We start from the raw sequence: 20,790 nt of genomic DNA, 5'->3' as shown, positions 1-20,790 counted from the left end.
TATTTTAAAACTGGTACGGGCTCTGAGTTGAAAACGGGTGTGGGCCTGGGTTCTTCAAAAATGGAATGGGCGTCGGGTTTTTAAAACAGGTGGGCTTAGTGTCTTTAAAAATGAATAGGACTTCGAGGGGTTTAGAACATGTGGGATCTGAGGTCGATTTGGGCTCAGTTTAGGGTTGGGCTCAGTGTGGGCTACGATTTTTTGGGTGAATTGAGTTTTATGGATCGGAAACATGTGGGCTCTCATTTTTGGTTTAGTTCAAGTTCAGGTATAGTGGTATTTGGTTTGGGACCTAGTTAGGATTCGGTTCAGTGATGGGTCCAAAGGGATCTGGTTTGGGTTTAGTTCAAGCTCAGGTTCAAGTTTGAACCTATAACTTGGGTGTGGATACCTGTATTCAGACATAGTTCAATATGTAGATTACAAAGAACAGGAAGGAAGACCTTTAGTTACCTTTAGTCTTCTTCTCCTCAAGTCTTCTTGTCCTACGGGTGAGTATGTAAGTGTCTGTGTAGGATGTCCTTCTGGGGGGCTTTTGTGTTATGGAGTAGGCACTGAGGAGTGCCTTCTTCAAATGGAGTGATCTGGCACCAGTGGGTGTGCCTCTCGATGGGTTGGCTCCAAGTCTTGGGAGCCCTGCAAGGTTGTTGTGGCTTTGGCAAATTGCTTCTGGAACTTCTGTATTCTAGTGTCTATCCTTCTTGCTCTAGGCATGCGCCCTTCCTTTCAGTCTCTCAAATGTCTCTTCTTCTCTTAATTATGTCTCTCAATGGCCCAATTATCTTGTCAATTGCTCAATTTTGTCTCCCTCCCCATTCTCTATGCGAGACTCCCTATTTATAAGGTTGGTTTGGGCAAGGTTCAATTAGTCTTTTCTTCCTTTTTTCCTTCCTAGCAGAAATTCGTTCCAAAAAAAATATGTTCCCCCATTCTCGCGATTCAGTTAATATCCAATTAATGGAGATTCAAGCAGCGAGTTTAAGGAGGAAATATTTCAACAATTTTCAATTTCTCTCTAGAACTTCTTTCCAAAGGAGGGTAGTTTTATTGCACACATGTTTATTTTGAATTTTTATTTAACAGCTTTGACCTTTTCTGATTTTTCTTTCTAATTAGGTGAACAGGACCTTTGAAGATGCTTCAAAAAATGCCCGCGAGCTCAATTGAAGATTTTGATTTGATTTTTATTTCCCTGTATTTCCCTTGCATGTACGATATTTTCCTATATTTCAGTATCTCCAGTATTGTACTGTATTTCGTCACAACTCCCTATATTGTATTTTATTTCCCAAAATTTCCCTATACTTCATGATTTGGGCACGTGCCCACTTAATGAAACATTTATTTGGTCATGTATGCTTGCCCCCTCACAAACAGGAATTATAAATTCTTGAAAGGTTCAATTAACCAATCAATTTTGACAACACAAAGGATTTTTTAAACATTCCCAACCTTACTTAATTTTTCATGGAATAACCGATTAAGGATACTTATGAACAATGGCTAAGTAAATCAATTGCAACCCAATCAAATGAGGAACTTAGGAACGGTCAATTAATGAGGCACAACCCCGACCTTCAATGTAACGCCCTGAACCCATAAACCCGGGTTCGGCGCGTTATACGTGATAAAATTCTGACATTCCATAATTCCATACATACGCAGCGGAAAACATAAATATAATCTCCATACAATATATACCATAATACCGTAATACCAGAGTGTTCTATTTTCTACCTATAAATCCATAAAATCCAACCATCACCTGCATTTCCATATATTCATACATCTCCAGAACATTCTAGTATATTCACAATCATTCCATTCTCAACATCCTTAAACAATAAAGACATAAAATATAAACATTTTCATTTCCAAGATAGTATCAACATATACCCTGTTTCTTATATAGTCCCTAAAAATGCTAAAAATACCCTCGAGCTCTTAAGCCCGACCTCGAGGATGTCCTGAAAAGAAACATTCATATTCGGGTGAGACACATCTCAGAAAGGGAAGAAATATACATATTAAAATAACGTGTGACTAACATGAGGTATATAAAAATCATTTCAATTACATTTGCAAATCATTAACATAACTCGGAAATCGTTTTCTTAACCTAATCAAACACACGCAGAAATTTAACCCATGAGATTACTCAAGAATAGGGGTGATTACCCACCCATACAAGTAACACCCCTTTGCTCTGATGCATAGGTAACCCTAAGGTCACAATTAAAGCATACCAGGGCACTTACCTTACTCAGTAAGCCCTCAAGTGCTAGATTAATCTCATACTCATGCATTCAACAATAGTTTACCGGTAAAGGCACTAAGGATAGGGAAATCTACCTGCGCATACAAATAGGTTCCCTCTGCCCTAGTACGTTATACAGCTACTGCCACATTTGAAGCTACTAGTGCACTCGCCTTTCTCAGCAAGCCCTCAGGCGAAGAGTTCGCCTTGCCCAATCGTAACATGTTCTACGTACATACATACTTCTAATATCATAATACATCATTCCTTTATGTCATTATACATTCATACACATTCATTCATGTTCATAACTTAACTTTGCATTTTGTTTCATTTTAAGTGACTCTTTCCCATTTACATCGTTCACATTTATCATTTCATCTCATTGTCATTTCATCATCATTTCCTTGCATAACATTTCATTTCATTTCTTCGTACTACAGCTGGTCTTTAACCATCATCAGTTAGTTTCCACATAGAAATGCGCTAGAATCTGCTAACATGGCTGTCTTTTAGCTGTCTTACATTTACATGGTTGCATTTAACATACACAAACAACATTGTCCATATCATATTTTATTCATAAGCTTTACTTACTTAATTTGCATCTCATATATCTAACATATATTTGCACAGAATCTCATGTCACACAGTTTTAGCAGTAAAATTTATATACATTTCTTACAAAATAAGTCAACTCATAGTTAACATTGATATATTGAAAATACATTTCATTTCTTAATTAATTTCTTAGAAAAATTCTTTTCCACTTTCATTCGTTAACTTTCACATATACATAACTATATAAACATTCCTAGGCTCAGAAAACATAATTTCATGGCAGGCATTTTAAATCCACATATAAATATATATACATAAATAACACATAATCCATTTTAATTCATGGAAAACCTGATTTAATATATAAATTTCCCCCTTACCTGACTTCCAACTACGCTTGTAGGATCCCCGAACTGATACCCACACGGTGTTCACCTGGACCCTGAATCCAAAAATCCTAACTTAATTAAAATCAATTCTAATTAACTTAAATCTTAAAGAAAATACTTATTTACTACTTTCTAGGCTCCAAATAACAATATTCCTTAAGAAAATCTCAAAATAACTAACTTACCCTGATTTTGGGATGTTTCCCAAACCTTACAACCCAACGATAAGCTCCCACAGCCTTGAAGAGAATGATCCCACGAACCTCGTGGTGGTTACGGATCGTCAAACCGGGTCAAAATCGGCCGAAATCGAAGAGAGAAGGCTGGGAAATCGTTTTCTAGAGAGAGAGAGGAGAAGGTTCGTAACATCCTCAAAATTCTTACCATTATATATATACATATATATATATATATATATCTACATTCATACCTAAGCAGCAGAAACACAAATCATATAACCATTTATATATATACTATACAATACCAGAATCCAGTATATACAGACCATAGCCATACAAAATAAACCCCTCCAGCATCATCTACCCCAAAAATACAAAACTCTGTCATAACTCATCCTACAACCAGGGTAATCAAGTAAACTTCCTATCCGCGAGCCTAATCTGCTCGCCTAGCTGGTTCATCTAAAAAATGGTAAAGTAATGGGGTGAGTCGACGCTCAGTAAGTAGAAATATGCTATTACTAGTGTGTAGCGACTGAGTCATAAAATTATAATAATAGTATTCATATTTGCAAGATCTGGAAAATCTATAAAACACATGTATAATAGCTTAAAACATTTGTATCATCTGAACTTTCTATCATTCATAGTGCTACATCATACTATATACAATAAAAGCTGTAAAACTGTATATATATGCATAACTGTGTTCTTTCCCTAGGACTCTGTATGTCATGATTTGACCCCTCATGACAGGGTTGTGCGGCCCGTAGGTGGGACTTAACCTCGTCGGCCCTCCAGGTAAGTCCTTATACTCTACACTACCTCAACTCGGCCAAACTGCATACTCTCTTAGGCGCGGGACTGGCTGCTACCTCGTCAAACCAGCCCCCTCCATCCAGCGAACTGGGGAGCTGTATACTCTCCGAACACGGTCGACGGTACCCACACACTATCTGAGATATGTGGTTGCACTCTATCTGTATCTAGCAATGGTATCGTGCTCTGTATTCTATATTTGTACTGTATCTATCTGTATTCTTTCACAGGGATCTGATACTATACAAATACATACTATACTCTTTATACTGTTTTCATCATGTTTCCAAAATAACCATAATACTATTAATCTGTACTGTAAATACTGTATTATGTAGCATCTTGATGCTATAACTGTGTAATCTGTCTGTTCTTTCTTTCTATATAATCTGTCTGTAATCTTTCTTTCTGTATAATCTAAGTGTTATGGCATTTAGGAAAACATAACTTTCTATATACACTGAATATATTGTTCGGAATAAATATTTGTATACTGATATATATATATCTGTCTGTGTAATCATTTGAATAAAACTGTATATGTGTACATATTCTGTCTATATAAAATCTGCAATTATTTATCTATAGTTGTATAACTTGAAATACTGAAAAACTGCATATCAATATCATGTACTCAGACCACACATACTTTGAAAATTTACATTCTGTATAATATCTGGTATACATGCATATATATATATAAAATTTCTGATAACATAAATAAATCTCCTAGCATAGCATATTTCCCTTACCTTATCTCTGAAAAGTCCCTACTGTACTCTAGCCCTATACCCGCAAGGTTCTCCACTCAGCACCCTGAAAACAACATCCCCCAGAACAAAACAATAGTACTTTCTTACCTACAATATTTCTTATAACTACAAGGAAAGCATAATCTGAATAAAATACCTTATCCTGGATTTGGGATGAATTTCAAACCAACTTCTCCCACGATTAGCTCCGGCAGACTTGCAGAGAACTTCGCCAAGAGTGTCGTGGTGGCCTCAGATCTTCAATCCGGCGAGAAATGGGGCCAGGATAGAAGAGAGAAGGAAGGAGAGACATTTTAGAGAGAGGGAGAAAGAGAGAGAGTTTCACGCTGAATTTTGTTGAAAAATCCACGTTTTCACTATTTATAGAGCCAGATTCGTCGACGAGACACATCACCTTGTCTAAGAGTCTTTTAATAATTTCGTCGACGAACTTCCTCCCTCGTCGACGAATTTCATACTGTCCCAAAAACCTCCCTCGGTATTTTCTCGTCGAAGAAACCTGTCCTCGTCGATGAGCTCCTCTTATATCCTCGTTGACGAATCCCTTGTGTTCGTCGATTAGATGCTGAAAATTCTTCGGGTTATTACAAGGTTAGTGATTTTACGCTGAAAAAATGAAGAACAACCTATTTATACGCAGGGCTTCGTCGACGAGACACGTTTATTCGTCGACGACGCACTGTAGAGTCTTCGTCTACGAAAAGATACATTCGTCGACGAAATTCAGGGTTTCCAAAATTTTCTCTCGGGATTTCTTCGACGACGAGAAGCAGACTTCGTCGACAAGCTTAGAAGGACACTCGTGGACTAATATAGGACATTCGTCGACGAATATAGGACATTCATCGACGAGGCCTGTTTTTCCTTCTAATTTCTTTCCTTTTTCCTTCATTATCCATTAATCCATTTTATTTATCATATTATTTAATTATATAAATTCCTAAGTCATTAGATTCTCCCCTCCTTAAGAAATTTCGTCCACAAAATTTTACTATCTAATCATCCTTTTACATGAATTAAACTCATTTACTAAATACCATCATAAGAAATTAACATGCATATAATCACATAAGTCATTTAATCATCATTCATTAAATTAAATTAAATTATCTCATACCTGCTTCTCTAATGGTATCCTCCTCAGCTCGGAGTGTGTATAGTTGAGGCGGACCACCTCTTCCAAGTGGTATCTTTTGCTTTCCCTTGTCCTGATTCTGAGCAGCTACCATAGGCAAGGGTTGTCGGCAATCTTTCCTGTGGTGCCCTAGATTACCGCACTTGTAGCAATTTGGAGCGTCATACCAACATTCGCCCCTATGCCTCTTATCACACTTCGGGCATACAGAGCCCGTTGCTTCTTTCCCTTTCTTCACTGATCCCTGACTGACCTCAAACTGAAAACCAGATGGTGCAGGTCTCTTCTTCTGTTCTGAAGGCTCAGTGTTGCCTTGGATACTCTTCTCTAACACTGAGGCCTTGTCAACTATTTCTGAAAAACTCTGGACCTGAAACCCGACCACCAGCTCGTAGATCCTGCGCCTCAGGCCTTTCTCAAATTTCCTAGCCTTCCTTGCTTCATTTGAGACCAAAAATGGAGCGAACCGCGACAATTCTATAAATCTATCTGCATATTCTGCAACTGTCGTCATGTCTCCCTGGGTCATATTGGTGAACTCTTCAATCTTCTCCTCTCTCACAGATGAAGGAAAATACCTGTCAAAGAAAAGCTCCTTGAACCTTTCCTAGGTAAGAGCTATCTTTACGACCCTCTAATCCTCAAACAGCTTTGCAAAAAGCCACCAGCACTTCGCCTCTTTTGTCATTTTAAATGCAGCATAACGGACCTTCTGCTCGTCCGTGTAGTCGAGTACAACCATAATCTCCTCTATCTTCTGTACCCAGTTCTCTGCTGCCACTGGATCAGGTCCTCCTATAAAGGCTGGAGGGTTCATCCTCATAAATTCTTTTACACTGCAGCCCTGTCCTGCAGGTGGACAGTTATGTTCCTTGAGTTCCTTCTTCATTTATGCTTTAACCTGACGGGCGATACCTCGCAACACCTTAGAGGTATCGATTTCTTCCTCACTAGAGGTCACTGAATCCTCCCTTCCTTCAGCCTCTATATTCTCATCTCCAAAATCCATCTTGAAAAATAGGACAGAGAAGAGATAAGAATTCTATATTAAAACTCAAAATAACATAATCATTAAATAAAATAAAAAATCTCCATATAAGGATCAGTCTTACAATTTAGAAACAAAAACATCTAAGGTTTACCGTGACTTTTCTGAGGCTGTCGACTGCTTCAGTAAAATCACAGGAATCGTCGATGTAATTTCGCCTCTAAATCACAAAACAAGATCCTATACTTCCCCACACCAAACCTACTTCTCAATATCTAACCTATTCATTTAGTATCTTTATCCTAACTATTTCCTATACTCTGGTATAAATCATTTCCTAAATCCTCAAAATCCCCAAAATCATTTCTCTGATACCAAAATTTAATGCCCCGAACCCATAAACCCGGGTCCGGCGTGTTATACGTGATAAAATTCTGACATTCCATAATTCCATACATACGCAGCGGAAAACATAAATATAATCTCCATACAATATATACCATAATACCGTAATACCAAAGTGTTCTATTTTCTACCTATAAATCCATAAAATCCAACCATTACCTGCATTTCCATATATTCATTCATCTCCAGAACATTCCAGTATATTCACAATCATTCCATTCTCAACATCCTTAAAACATAAAGACATAAAACATAAACATAAACATTTCCATTTCCAAGATAGTATCAACATATACCCCGTTTCTTATATAGTCCTCAAAAATGCTAAAAATACCCTCGAGCTCCTAAGCCCAACATCGAGGATGTCCTGAAAAGAAACATTCATATTCAGGTGAGACACATCTCAGTAAGGGAAGACATATATATATTAAAACAGTGTGTGACTAACATGAGATATATAAAAATCATTTCAATTACATATGCAAATCATTAACATAACTCGAAAATCGTTTTCCTAACCTAATCAAACACATGCAAAAATTTAACCCACGAGATTACTCAAGAATAGGGGTGATCACCTGTCCATACAAGTATCACCCCTCTACTCTGATACATAGGTAACCCTAAGGTCACAATTAAAGCATACCAGGGCACTTACCTTACTCAGTAAGCCCTCAAGTGTTAGATTAATCTCGTACTCACGCATTCAACAATAGTTTACCGGTAAAGGCCCTAAGGATAGGGAAATCTACATGCCCATACAAATAGGTTCCCTCTGCCCTAGTACGTTATGCAGTTACTGCCACATTTAAAGCTACTAGTGCACTCGCCTTTCTCAGCAAGCCCTTAGGTGAAGAGTTCGTCTTGCCCAATCGTAACATGTTCTACGTACGTACATACATACTTCTAATATCATAATACATCATTCCTTTCTATCATTATACATTCATACACATTCATTCATGTTCATAACTTAACTTTGCATTTCGTTTCACTTTAAGTGACTCTTTCCTATTTACATCGTTCACATCTATCGTTTCATCTCATTGTCATTTCATCATCATTTCCTTGTATAACATTTCATTTCATTACTTCGAACTACAGCTGGTCTTTAGCCATCATCAGTTAATTTCCACATAGAAATGCGCTAGAATCTGCCAACATGGCTGTCTTTTAGCTATCTTACATTTACATGGTTGCATTTAACATACACAAACAACATTGTCCATATCATATTTTATTCATAAGCTTTACTTAATTTGCATCTCATATATCTAACATATATTTGCACAGAATCTCATGTCACACAGTTTTAGTAGTAAAATTTATATACATTTCTTACAAAATAAGTCAACCCATAGTTAACATTGATATATTGAAAATACATTTCATTTCTTAATTAATTTCTTAGAAAAATTCCTTTCTACTTCCATTTGTTTACTTTCACATATACATAACTATATAAACATTTCTAAGCTCACAAAACATAATTTCATGGCTGGCATTTTAAACCCACATATAAATATATATATACATAAATAACACATAATCCATTTTAATTCATGAAAAACCTGATTTAATATATAAATTTCCCCCTTACCTGACTTTCAACTACACTTGTAGGATCCCCGAACTGATACCCACACGGCGTTCACCTGGACCCTGAATCCAAAAATTTAACTTAATTAAGATAAATTTTAATTAACTTAAATTTTAAAGAAAATACTTATTTACTACTTAGGCAAAATAGAGGCAAACCATGTGACTATACCAAACGAGAAAAGGGAGTGAAGGGATGAATTACTATAGAACTCTGTAGTCAGTGACGCAAGATAGTGAAGATACAGCCAGCCTTTGTACCGTGATCTGGGTCAGAGCCATCGGTGGCCTGGCTCATGTAGCATAAATCATCCTTTACAGCTCATGGGTCATCCACCATCATCGTCACCAAAATCGAGAGGTGCAGAGCGGAGACCCTGAACCCAACCGTAATGTTAAGGTGAATGAGAAAGAGAAAGCACTATTAACCTCGAAAGCTACCCAAACCCATCGACAATCATGGAATATTTTTCCTAAGATGCCCATGACTCCACCGACAGTCATCTGGGTAGCAATTAGTTGAGGTGAAAAAAAAGGAAGAGAGAGAAGGAGAAAGCAACGGATAATACAATCACTACTAAAGCTAGAAGAGAAATAAAGGGCACAGTATCCAAAACCATAATAGAGAAAGATACAAAGCGTGAGAGATGTGTTTCACGAGATGAGAGATGGGTAGAAGAAGGAGGGGAGGTTACTATCATGGCGAGTATTTTACAGAGAAGAAGCGACTACAATACATTGGATGTTGCATCATGGTCTGCACTGTAGGGTAGATTGCAAGGTTTGGGAGAGGGCGCGAATCAAGCCAAGACAGTCATAGACGAGAGACAGTGAAACAGGCCGAGAGAGTACGTGTTTGGGGAAACGAATTTGGAGACAATGATGATGATGGCAGATAAGTAGATTGTGAGGCGAGGGAGTGTATTGTGTGTGGCCATGAGAGAAGTGAGAGAGGGTGGTCGTAGCAGGTGGTGGAAAAACCCAAATCTAACAATCATGAAAATTTAAGAGGCATACAAGAACCCACACGCACATGCACCCATAAGCATGATAACAGAGAATCATGAATCTAAACCAATTTCTAAAATATGGTCATGAAGACATTCAGATCCGAAACACACGATTCTTTGGAGGGGCAGCCGGAGCGATTACCTGCTATATGGCCGGAGTTGGTGAATATCTCTGTAGAGGCTCGTCTTTGTGCACAGGATGCTCACGATTGTGGTTAGGAGCTGGATCGTGGAAGGTTGGGCAGGCCGTGAGGTTGATGGCGATGACAACGACACTGGAGTGACAATGGTAGCCCTAAGGTGACGATGGTGATGGGGTGGTTCTGCTAGGCTTCAACAGCTGGCTGGAAGTAGAGAACTGGAAACGACGACCACCGCTGCTACTTTTTTCGGTGACGGAACTGATGGTGGCTGGTCTAGGGTGCTCGAGTGATCTAGGTGAGGAATAATGCTTGGGTATGGAAGTTGAGGGTTCGTGAGAGAGGCGAGATATTATGGAGAGATCAGAGAACTGAGAGAGATGATGAACCGTAAAAAAAAATCCCCCCCCAGGCTTGTGAAAATAAGTAGTGAAAAATGAAGTATGGACCCCCCCCCCCCCCCCCCCCCCCCCCCCCGGTTTCCTGAACTGGTAGGACACTCTCTTTATAGAGAAATCATTGGCGCAAGAATGATTCTTCAAAATTGGTTTGGACTGAAATCAGTTTTCCCGATCATTCTGTTCCTGTATTCCCAAGGTTTTGCGGTTTGGGTATGAGGGAATACAGGGTAACCTGCATGTGATTTTGGGTTTTATTATTATTATTATTATTATTTTTGTGTTGCTTCATTCTTATTATTTTTTATGTACTTCTCTTTTATTGTTCAATTTTACTCCCTCAAAGAGAGATTCGATTTTCAAAAGACTTGATTCCTAAAAATCGGAGGACCCGAACCCAATGTAACCGAGACTCACTTATGATTTACTGGGACTTGATCAAAATACCGGGACTCAATTAAAATTCATTGGGATTCAAAAATTCATGAGGCTTCAATTAAAATGCCGGAACACAATTAAAATTTGTCGGGACTCCATTAAAGACACCATGACTCAATTAAGAACACCGTTACTCGATTAAAACACCGGGACTCGGTTAGGAACATCGAAGTTTTCAAACAGGGTCCTCCAATTTCCAGGATTTGAAATCAACTTTTATGTGCTGAGTCTCCTCGGGGTAGCCTGGTTAAAATTGGGGTGTCAACATAGACATCCAAGGTATGTTATGAATTTTGAGGAACTAGATCCTGCTTTGTATAAATTCTGGTATGGTTTTATGGATGTATTAGGTTGGATTTTTCGCTGCAAATATACTGTGCATATGATGATGGATAGGGTCGGACCTTTATATTATATAGTATTATGGACTATTGTATGTTACAAAGACAGGTTAGGTTATTAAATTACATTCTGGGTCCCATTTCCAGGTTCATGGCGTGACAATAAATAACCAAGAGGGAGATGTTTTTTGGCACGTCTAAGTAAGGGTAAGGAGATAAAAATACAGAGAGTTCGTGTTATTGAAATTAGAGAAAGAAGATTGCATTTTGAAGTTTGTGATGAAAATTATGTCCCTTATTCTTTTACTTGAGGGATCTTTGATAGTGTGTGTGTGTGTATTTTGAAGTTTTGTGAAAAGAGTATGGGATTGCACAACGAAATATATAAATACAGCAAACAATGAAGCACCAAAATATAATTCACACACTCAGTGCATCTAAAAACAACAAGAATCAACACACAAATATACGTGTTTTGGAAAAGCTTACATCCACGGGAGCAATCGGCAAAGATTTCACTATGAAAAATCAAAGTACACAATACAATGGTTACAATGATCACTTCTCAGTCACAATATGCCCAAAAAGACATATTTAACTATCCCTCAGAGGCTTCCTCCAAATACCCAACCGTCCTAATGTTCACATTCAAAATTTGAATTCATTCTTGTAGCCCAAAAGCAGTCGTCGACGAGAAGGGTCAATTCGTTGACGATTGCTCGTCTAGTCATCGACGAATGATGCCTTTTCATCGATGACTTCTGAAATTTTGAATATTATCTGCTCTCGGTATCTCAGATGTCTAAACCCTGCTCTCGATATCTTCATTCGACTATGAATGAGGCCTACTCATCGACGAATGCCTTGCTGCACAGCACAAAGAATTCACATATATGTTTTTCTTCCTTTGTTTGTGAACTCCACCAAGTATAAGAGTCAAACAAACATAACAATCTCCACCTTGGCGATTATATGCCCCTTAGGAGAACCTGAAAAACATTTATGATTGCTCCACCTTGACCTTAGAACGTTCGGTTGGGTTTATCTCCCTTCTAGCACTTGGAGACATGTGAAGGTTCATACATCTGAAAATGCAGTAGATATTTTGAAAAAGTTGGTTACTACTAAAAAGTTCAAGCAATTCTCCAATACAAGTTCACCTAAAGTAATCAACTCCCGAACCCTGTGGAACCTCACATCAATATGCTTGGTTCTAGCATGGTTCACTTGATTCTTTGCTAAGTAAATAGCACTCTGATTGTCACAACACAACACAACTCCATCTTGCTATATACCCAGCTCTTTGACCAAACCGATAAGTCATAGGACTTGCTTTGCAGCTTCGACAACTGCCATATATTTAGCTTCAGTTATGGACAATGCCACCAGAGTTTGAATCAAGGACCTCCAACATATAAGTCCACCTATAAGGGTAAAAACATAACCCATTGTAGACTTTCTGTCATTCATATCCCTTGCATAATTAGCATCTACAAACCCCACAACTGAAGGACTATCTTGTTGCTTGCCGAACATGATGCCATAACCTGATGTACCCCGTAAGTATCTAAAGATCCATTTGACGAATTCCCAATGCTGTCTACCTGGATTAGAAAGAAACTTAACTCACCACACTCATAACATGTGCTAAGTCTGGCCTTGTACACACCATGACATACATTAAACTCCCCACGATGCTAGCATAGGGGACCTTTGACTTGTCCCGGATATTATCATCCATACATGGGCAATCTGTAGTAGACAACTTAAAATGACTCGCTAGAGGTGTACATACTGATTTTACATCAGTCATGCTAAATCTCTCCAACACCTTCTCCACATAACTACCCTGAGATAACCATAACCCCCCTGCAGTTCTGTCCTGACGAATCTCCATCCCAAGTATCTTTTTGGCTGAACCAAGGTCTTTCATGTCAAACTCTTTATGCAACAATTCCTTTATCTGATTTACTTTAGTTAAATCTTTAGCAGCACGCAGCAGTCATACTCACATCTTTTGTAGACAATTTTGATCACATAGGAATCAAATCATTTTTACCATTGTCTTGGAGACTTTTTTCAACCCGTAAAGAGATTTCTTCAACTTGCAAACTAAGTTTTCTTTCCCTGGTTCACTGAATCCCTCCGGGTGTACCTTATAAATTTGTTCCTCCAAGTCACTATGAAGAAATGCCATCTTCATATCCATTTGTTCCAAATGCAGATCATAATGAGCTGCCAACCCCAACACTATCTTGATAGAAGTGTGTCGGACCATAGGTGAAAAGATTTCAACATAATTTATTCTCTTTTTCTGTGAGTACCCTTTTGTCACTAACCGTGCCTTAAATTTTTCTCCTTCATTTTCTAAAATTGCTTTCTTTTTCCTATATACCCATTTGCAGCCTATAGCCCTCTTCCCATCTGGAAGCTCCACGAACTCCAAAGTTTGATTCTTATGTAGTGATTTCATTTTCTCAATAATTGCACCCATCCACCTACCCTTCTCTTGGTCATGCACAACCTCTTGAATTGTAGTTGGATCATTGCAGCTGGTAAGGAAAATATAAGACACTAACTCTTCAAATTCATACCTTAGGGGTGGTATGATAGTGCATCTAGATCTCCGCATAGGACGATTGTTGACTTGCTGGTTTCCCGAGCTTGAACTCCTTGCAACCAAAGGACCATGATCATTGTTGTTACCATGAGCTTCTATGTAGAGACCCGAAAAGGGAAATTTGGTTTGGTGCAAACCAAACCGTTGACGGTTTAGTGGAGCTCAGGAAAACCGTTGTAACAACCTGAAAATCTATACCATTTTTTTTCAATTAAACTATACTATATAATGAAACTTAATTTGCTTTGATACCCTTGGATTATCTACTATAACATCCCAGGCCCCAAATGAGCACTGAGATAACCCTGATCATTTTGCATAGCTACACAGTGGAAAACATAAAACTGTACATTCATACTTACAATTCCAGAATTCTAAAATTCCCCAAAATACACATATACAAAAACACATCTCCTAGTATCATCCACCAAAACCCCTGGAAAACTACCCAGAAACACATCTCCCTGAAAACACTTACCCCACTACCAAGGTAGTGCAACAAACCCTTTATCGGCGAGCCTGGTCTGCTAATCTAGTTGGATCACCTGAAAAATGTTAAATCACTAAGATGAAACAACACTCAATAAAAGGAAATATGTTATTACTAGTGTGTGGCGACTGAGTTCCATAAATACTATATTGATAAATACCTGAAACTGTAAAATCTGGTAAAACAATATTCAATACAACTTACATCTATTATAGTTTAAAGTACAACTGTAAAACTTGGGTTTATTGCTTTTCATACTTCTAGTATCATAATATATCTACTGATATTCTGTAAATCTATATACATATATATAATTGTGATATTTACCCTGAAAAACTGTACGTCATGATTTAACCCCTCATGACAGGGTTGTGCGACCCGTAGCGGGACTTAACTCTAGTTGGCCCACTAGGATAAGTCAACTGTAACTCTACCAATCCTCAGCTCGACCATCTGCAATCTTTCCATGGCACGGTATTGGTATCTGCCTCGTCAAACCGGCCATCTCAACCCAGTCTGCTAGGGAGCCTGTAATCTCTCCAAGCACGGTTGACGAAATCCTCCACACACTATCTGAGATGTATGGTTGCACTTTGATCTGTAATAGCAATAGTACCATGCTCTGCTAATATCTGAATTGATTCATTAGAGTCTGATATTGTATAATACTATTTTCTATATATACATCTTACTGTTTCATCATGATTCCAAAATAACCATAACACCGAAAACTGTTTTGTAAATACTTTAATATCTGAACTGTAATAGCTGTAATAATTGATCTGCAATATATGAACTGTATAAATTGTATAGCATAGTGTTATGGCTTTAAAATTTTGGGAATCATGGAAATCTGTAAATGCTATAAAATATCTGTCTGTAAAATATCTCTCTATAGAATATATCTGTTTGTATAATATATCTATCTGTAAAATATATCTGATTGTATATACATTGTAATTCATAAATTTTGTAAGATTTGGTAAAACATATTTCTACATAAATATTGTAAATCATAGTAATTTGAAAATTGTTGGATTTCTATACTGATTGTTAGCTTTGGTGCAATCCCAAGAGGGGGGTTGAATTGGTATTTTAAAATTTATTGCCTTAGGTCAAACCACTAACGACAGTATTACAAAAGTTTAAGGTCAATCTAGTGCATGTAAAATAAATCAATGTAAATATACAATGGAATTTAAACTGCAATAAACGTTTAACCAGGCATGCACAATAAAGCAATAAAAGAGACGACACCCAGAAATGTTATCGAGGTTCGGCCAAATTGCCTACGTCCCCGCCTTGGCTAACAAGCACAAGGATTACCACTATAAGCTCACTTAACGGGTGGAGCAGCACCTAAACAACCAAGTCAAATTAACACAGGGTTGACCTCAACCTTAACTAGGTCAATTAGCGGGCTGACCTCAACCTACACGCCTTAACAGGACGAAGCACCTAACTTTCCTAACCGGGTCTAAGCCAATCCGGGACTATTCTAGGGCTAGTCTCCCTCTTCAGGCCCATGCCGTGAAATACAACAGTTTTGAAATACAACAAATGGTACAGTGATTGTGCTTTCGTGTAAAGCAAATATGTACCCAGTTACACACAGTATAATCAATACACTACCAAAAGATAGGATTTGATAAGCTTGATGTAGTCTAAGTGTCTACTCTCAAAATATTTATGCAAATATAACAATCAATGCGTGAGAGTGTAAATGGTATGATCTTTGTGTCAAAACAATATTTCAGTCACAATGCACAAACAAAGATCACAAGCACACTTCAAATATCTCAACAAATAATATTTCTCAATATAAACCACAAGAAATATTCAAAGATGGTTTGCAAAAATATTTATTTGATCTTTGTAATAAGAAGATATTCTCAATCAAAAAGTATAGTAACAAAGATCTTCAGCACGCAAGCAAATATCTCAAAATATTTTTCTCAAGATAAATCACAAGAGATATTTGAAAAACGATTTGTAAAATATTTCTCGGAACCAAAACTCAATATGAATTCTTGAGTATCGCAATGAAAATGCAAAACTTAGAAGCCCCAAGGAAGTTTTCCTATGGAAGGCTTATTTATGAAGCCCCCAAGGAGAACTTGTAGCTTACTCTCTATGAAATATAGATCACAAATAAAACAACCAAAAGAGAGTTTAAGCTAGGTGAGATAAGCACAAGAATACTCTTACAAGGAGGTATTTGCAATATAAATGAGTAAGAGTAGGAGTTTAAAGCTTGAATATGAAATATGGGCTTTTTGAGATTGAGAGGATTTTGACTAATTATATTTGCTAATCTCTTGCTAATTATTCCAAATGAGGGGGTATATATAGACTACCCTTAAAATATAACCATTAAGGGCACATAGGGATTATTAGGAAAGTTTTATTATATTTTAACCAAGTTAACCCCGTTTAAAATTATTAACCACGGTAAAAATTAAAGGACAACCCGAGAGGTCCGGTCGACCTGAAATGTTTCTGTCAACTATGACTCAAATGGTTCGGTCGACCAGGGGGATTTTGAACTGAAGACTCGGTCGATCATATATATGTGTCAAGGGCAATTTTTCTAAGTTCGGTCGACCAGGAGAAAAATGAACTAAATGGTCGGTCGACCGGGATAGGCGATTTTTCAAATTAGCGCGGTTTGGTCGACCACGAGATTTTGAACTAAATGGTTCAGTCAACCAGACTGTTGGGGCATCTCCCGAGGACCCTCGGTCGACTAAGTCGTTTGAGTACAAAAGTGGTCGGTCAACCGGGAGGTCAAAATGTTGACTCCTAGGTGGTTCGGTCGACCGGGGTAAAATAAACTGTAAGGGCTCGGTCGACCGGGAGGTCAAATTGTTGACTCTCAGGTGGTTCGGTCGACCGGGGTCAAATGAACTGTAAGGGCTCGGTCGACTGGGAGGTCAAAATGTTGACTCCCAAGTGGTTCGGTCGACCGGGGTCAAATGAACTGTAAGGGCTCGGTCGACCGGACTGTGGTCAACATGTTGACCCGGACTGATTTCGATTGATCAGGAGAAAATGACCTATGTGGGTCGATCGACCGAAAGTACAAGACTTGTACATTTTTGTCCTTTTTCAAGCATGCAATCACCTAAGTTAAATATTCAAACATATGTATGCATGAGTGAGTGTCTTAGGGTCATTTTGTGTCCAAATCTAAGACACCAAAAAAATTCGGTGTGGTATTCCCTAAGGTCCATCTATGGTCTTAAGATTATCGATCCTACCATGCGGGTAAGGCATTAATTATTGCAGACCATGTTCTCCTAATTACTATTACAGACCCAAATAAATGATTAAATTACAATACAACTTAAATAGGGTCTTTAGGTCTTCACTTCATGTGTCGTGTGCGTGCACCATAGGATACGTTCGATCGGTCCTGCACACGAACTCATCAAACCATTAAATACTAGAGTATTTGTTATAATCAAAACAGGGTATGACCCATAGGGTCAACACTGATATAATAATGTCTCATGCCACACAACTAAGTGAATAAATATTCCATATCCTGAAAACTAAATCTTCTAATATACATACAAATAATTTGCATATTGGATAATAATCTAAAAAACATATAATTTACTAATAAACATTCCCAAATTCCTAGCATAGCATATTTCCCTTACCTATCTAACTGGGAGGCTTGCCTCCAATTCAACCCTTATGCCCTCAGCGTACCGACCTCAAAATCCTGTAATTACATATATATAAATTCCTTAGTAAAACACTAAATTTCCCAAAAAATCATCATACTCGCATTTCCTGAATCTAATTATTCGTAATTCCCTAAACTACAATTTACTTGGGTTCCTGGAAAAATAATTGCTGGGGTCCTCAACCCATGCCTGCAGGGTCCCAAAAACATCATAACCCTAAAATCATAACACCCTAATTTACTCCACAAAACACCAGTATATTCTCATACAATACAAAATCTAGGCTCAGATAAACCTAGTAATACTGGAAATACCAAAATAATCTACTTACCCTGAAATTGGGATGGTGCTCAAACTTCTCAAATTAACCTTCTGCTCTGGTTAGGTTGTAGAGAATCTCCCTAAGATCACCATAGTAGCTTCTGATCGTCGAACCGGGGAGAAACAGAGCCAAAAATTTAGAGAGCAGGTACAGGAGTTGTCTTAGAAAGAGAAAGTTTGAAGAGAAAATATTTTTTCTCGCAAAATCTCGATTTTGGCATATTTATAGAGTGCTGTCCACGTGGCCTCGTCGATGAGCCACGACACCTCGTCGACGAGTCCAAGAAGAAAGTTCATCGATGAACACATAACCCTCATCAACGAATTTCTAACCTTGAAATTAGCCCTCTCGGTAAGTCCTCGTCGACGGAACTCGTGTCCATGTCGACGTCCCCAAGAAGGCTGCTCGTCGACGAGCGTAATTTCTTTTTCTCTCATTCCTTTTATTATTAATTTCTATAATTATCTAGGATACTACATTCTCCCTTCATAAAATTTCATCCTCAGAATTTGCTGTCTGTATTGAACACCATCCATTAAGGAAAATGGGCTACTTATCTTATTAATTACCCTCACTTATGGCAGAGGAATACCGTGGTTACATAAGTAGTTATGGGAGATTACAAATATATACATAAAAAGAAAAATCTTCCAAACCAAAAACACAATCTATCCTATAATCTAATATATAATTCATACCTTAACTACTCTATACTGAAATAAATAGTACTGATTTTCTCTAAACTATCATCCCTGACTACTACTGATTCCTACCAAATAATTGTGGGTACTTCTGTCACATCTCCTCCTCTAGCTCCCACAAAGCCTCATCTACTGCGTGATTTCTTTACAAAACTGTTACTATAATTATCTTAAGGCGCAATACTTGTTCTTTCCTATCTAGGATCTGCATTGGTGTCTTTTCATATATTAGTGAATCTCTGAGCTCTATCTTTGCATAACTGATCACATGGAAAGGGTCTAGAATGTATTTCCTTAACATGGAAACAGGAAATAAGTTGTGTATTCTAGACAATGCTGGTGGTAAAACTAGCCTGTAGGTTACAGGATCCACTCTCTCTAATGTTTTGAATGGGCCAATGAACCTAAGGCTTAGCTTACCCTTCCTCTCGAACCTCATAACTCCTCTCAATGGAGCTATCTTCAAAAATACCCGGTCTCCGATGTCAAACTCCAATTCTCGGCGGCGCGTATCAGAGTAACTTTTCTGCCGACTCTGAGCTCCACTGATTCTATCTTTAATTAGTCAGACTTTATCGTACGTCTGCTGCACGAATTCTAGTCTCAAAACTCACCTCTCACCTATTTCATCCCAGTATAAAGGTGAACAACACCTCCTACCATACAACGCCTTGTAAGATGCTATGTCGATGCGGGCCTAATAGCTGTTATTATAGGCAAACTCAACCAGCAACATATATTAGGTCCAACTACCCCCAAAATCCAGCACGCATGCTCGCAGCATATCCTCAAGTATTTGGATCATTCTCTCTGTCTGCCCATCAGTCTGAGGATGATATGTCGTGCTGGATCATAATTGAGACCCCAAAGCCTCCTACAAGCTCCTCCAAAACCATGATGTAAAACATGGGTCACGGTCTAAAACGATGGATACTGACACTCCATGGGGTCGAACTATCTCCTGAATGTAGATCTTTGCCAATTTGTACATAGGGTCGCTAACTTTAATAGGTAGAAAGTGGGCTATTTTTGTCAATCGGTCAACAATCACCCTGATAGCATTCTGACCATGCAATTCCGGCGGTGACCTAGTGACGAAATCCATGGATATGTGATCCCACTTCCACTCAGGGATGTGGATTGGCTACAACTATCCTACTGGCCTTTGATGCTCAGCCTTTATGTGTTGGCACATCAAACACTGCTGCACGAATTCAGTTATCTCCCTCTTCATTTCGCTCCACCAGAAAGTCTCTCGAAGATCTCGATACATTTTAGTGCTACCAGGATGAACTGTGTACAGGGATCTGTGAGTCTCCTCCAATATAGTCCTTCTGATCTCAGCATCTGTAGGAACGCATAGTCTAGCACGAAACCTTAGGGCTCCATCCTCTAAAATATTGAACTCCTCTTCTTGCCCATCCTGCACTTTCTTTATCAACTTTGCCAACTCTGCGTCATTCTTCTGTGCAACTTTAATTTTCTCTTACAAGGTAGGTTGTACCACCAAGTTGGCAATGAATGCTTGGT

The 20,790-nt window shown here is 38.2% G+C and overlaps 1 long non-coding RNA gene across 2 annotated transcripts; it reads right to left on the bottom strand.

The window, feature by feature from the left end:
• Nucleotides 1-1,748: 1,748 nt before the first annotated feature.
• LOC131148805 (uncharacterized) lies at nucleotides 1,749-10,849 on the bottom strand. 2 transcript variants are annotated; one of them, XR_009135066.1, is made up of 7 exons: nucleotides 10,258-10,705; nucleotides 9,311-9,482; nucleotides 9,107-9,168; nucleotides 7,803-7,873; nucleotides 3,393-3,545; nucleotides 3,199-3,260; nucleotides 1,749-1,967 (listed from the first exon to the last, which is right to left on the bottom strand). It is a non-coding gene; the product is annotated as an uncharacterized LOC131148805 (long non-coding RNA). The 2 variants fall into 2 exon arrangements; XR_009135065.1 differs by lacking the exons at nucleotides 1,749-1,967; nucleotides 3,199-3,260; nucleotides 3,393-3,545 and having other exon boundaries at nucleotides 7,651-7,873; nucleotides 10,258-10,849.
• Between the last annotated feature and the right edge of the window lie 9,941 nt (nucleotides 10,850-20,790).

The sequence above is a fragment of the Malania oleifera genome, chromosome 2 (genome assembly GCF_029873635.1).
Source record: "Malania oleifera isolate guangnan ecotype guangnan chromosome 2, ASM2987363v1, whole genome shotgun sequence".
NCBI lineage: Eukaryota > Viridiplantae > Streptophyta > Magnoliopsida > Santalales > Ximeniaceae > Malania > Malania oleifera.
The sequence above is the reverse complement of the archived record's forward strand: the minus strand, read 5'-3'. Positions and strand labels throughout refer to the sequence as shown.